The 2,412-nt window shown below is 43.3% G+C and overlaps 1 pseudogene; it reads right to left on the bottom strand.

Moving 5' to 3' along the window:
- Positions 1-1,236: 1,236 nt before the first annotated feature.
- Positions 1,237-1,575, bottom strand: LOC116898284 (annotated as a pseudogene).
- Positions 1,576-2,412: the final 837 nt, after the last annotated feature.

Below are 2,412 nucleotides of genomic sequence, written 5' to 3'. Positions count from 1 at the left end.
ACCAAAGAGAACCACAGGGGAATCATGGCTCCAGCCGCATATGTAGCAGAAGATGGCATTGTCTGGCATCAATAGGAGGATAAGCCCTTGGTCCTATGAAAGCTCTTTTCCCCAGTGTAGGGGAATGCCAGGGGGTTGAAGTGGGAGTGGGTGGGTGGGAGTGAGAGCATCCACATATAATCAGTGGGAGGGGGATGGGAGAGGGAGAAAGGAGATAATATTTGAAATGTAAATATATAAAATATCCAATAAAAATAAATAAAAAAGAAGCCACTCCACTTGCAGAAAATTTATGAGACACATCAGTGAATTAAGCTAATCATATATATATATATGTATATATATATTTACCTTTTTTACATAATTAAATATACAATCTTTTTTCTCCAGTAGAATACTAGAGATATAGTGTGTGGAAACAAGTTTTCCAAATGATGCTTTCCCAAGTATGAACGCACAGCATACTTATTGCCTAGTACTGCCCTCAACAGCTCTGTCTGCTGTGTGGGGGTTCTTTGGTTCCATGAGACTCAGCAAGCCATGACTGCTGTCTTTGCTCCGAGAATTGTCTGGAAACAGAACAGGAGATAAGTTGGGACCAGCAAGAGGTGCTTCAGGGGACGCAGAGGCTGATTCCACACAAGGAAGAACTTTCATGTTGACTCTGACGGGAAGTATTCCATCACGGCAAGTGAACAGAGCCATCAGCCAGGAATTTTGTGGAGTGGAGAGAAAGGGCCAGCGGTGGGCTGCTGGTCTCTGGAGTGGGCTCTGGATATGAAATGAGCAGTTAACAGAGATACCTGTGTTTACTGGAGAGCCATGGTTTTAGATTGGAGCTATGGGGTTCACAGAAGCACTCCATAGGCTTCTCTGCTCTTTGTGCCGTTGGCTTTCATGCCTTTGATTCTGTAGAATGACCTGCCTGTATCTTAAGAGCTGAAGAGTATAAGCTGTGTGTAAACTGGATCCAGTACAGAATACGGATTAGAAAGCAAAGACCTCCAGCATCCACTCTTACTTGTGGAGGAAGTACTGCTCAGACCACCTTCAAACATCACTGCTGCACCAACAGGGGCTTTATTGGTGGGACTCAGAACTGTGGCAAACCCTGGCATGCAGATTATGAGGACTTGGTACAGGTGCTAGGAAAGCAGAAATGAAACACCTTCATAGGAACTCCTGCTTGGGGCCCTTTTTCTTTAAGTTCTTATATGCAATATTGCAGGAGACAGTTCAGCACTTCAGAAAAGGAAAGGTGACCTTGAAGATACCCACAGACTTCTGACCTTTATCATCAGAGTCTGTCCAGTCCTTTTCTTATAGATTAATGTCACCAAATACTGTCCCTGATGCCACACCTTCAGCAGCAAACCCAGCCAGGGGCTAGAAGTCAACTGGTTCAAGGCCCCAGCACTCAAGCTCTACTATTGTCTTGAACTTCTCATTGTCTTCAGCATTGTAGGATTTGATGGTGCAGCTCAAAATTGCAATAGAGTTCTCCCGGGCACACAGCTTGCAGTTATGGACCACGGAAGCAGTGCTCTGGCCTCCTTTCAGCACCATATTGTCCATCAGCCACTTCTCTGAAATACAGTGATATAAGTGATATATTGCCACTTCTCTGAAATCTCACCACAATGGCCACACTTCATTTTCAGGTACCACCGGAAGTCCTCGCCCACGTCTAAAGGTTCATGACATTCTCCAGTGTGACAGTGCAATTTTCTGAGAAGGGAATGGGAGAATCTGAATTCATGGCCTCAACTATTTGTCACATTCCACTCCTTCCACTTTTCAGCACCTCGCGGTACCTTTTCCAAAATTGATCATATAATTGGTCACAAAACAACCCTCCACTGGTACAAGAAGATTGAAATTATCCCATGCATCCTTCCAGACCACCGTGGCCTGAAGTTGGTCTTCAATAACAGCAAAAGCAACAGAATGCCCACCTACATGTGGAAACTGAACAGTTCTCTGCTCAATGGTAATTTGATCAGGGGTGAAATAAAGAAATTAAGGACTTCCTGGAATTTAATGAAAATGTTGACATACCATACCCAAACTTATGGGGCACAGTGAAAGCAGGGCTAAGAGGAAAATTCGTAGCACTAAGTGAACTGCTAAAGAAACTGGAGAGATCTTACACTAGCAACTGAACAGCATACCTGAGAGCTTTAGAACAAATAGAAGCAGACTCACCCAAGAGGGGGAGAAGGCAGGAAATAGTTAAACTCAGGGCTGAAATTTCATTGAAATTGTACTGAATTTATTACAATACAAATAATCAGCAAAACCAAAAGCTGGTTCTTTGGGAGAATCAACAAGATAGATAAACCCGTAGTCAAACTAACTAAAGGGCCCAATGGCAGTATCCAAATTAACAAAATCAGAAATGAAATTCAAAAA

This window comes from Rattus rattus, chromosome 4, assembly GCF_011064425.1.
Source record: "Rattus rattus isolate New Zealand chromosome 4, Rrattus_CSIRO_v1, whole genome shotgun sequence".
NCBI lineage: Eukaryota > Metazoa > Chordata > Mammalia > Rodentia > Muridae > Rattus > Rattus rattus.
The sequence above is the reverse complement of the archived record's forward strand: the minus strand, read 5'-3'. Positions and strand labels throughout refer to the sequence as shown.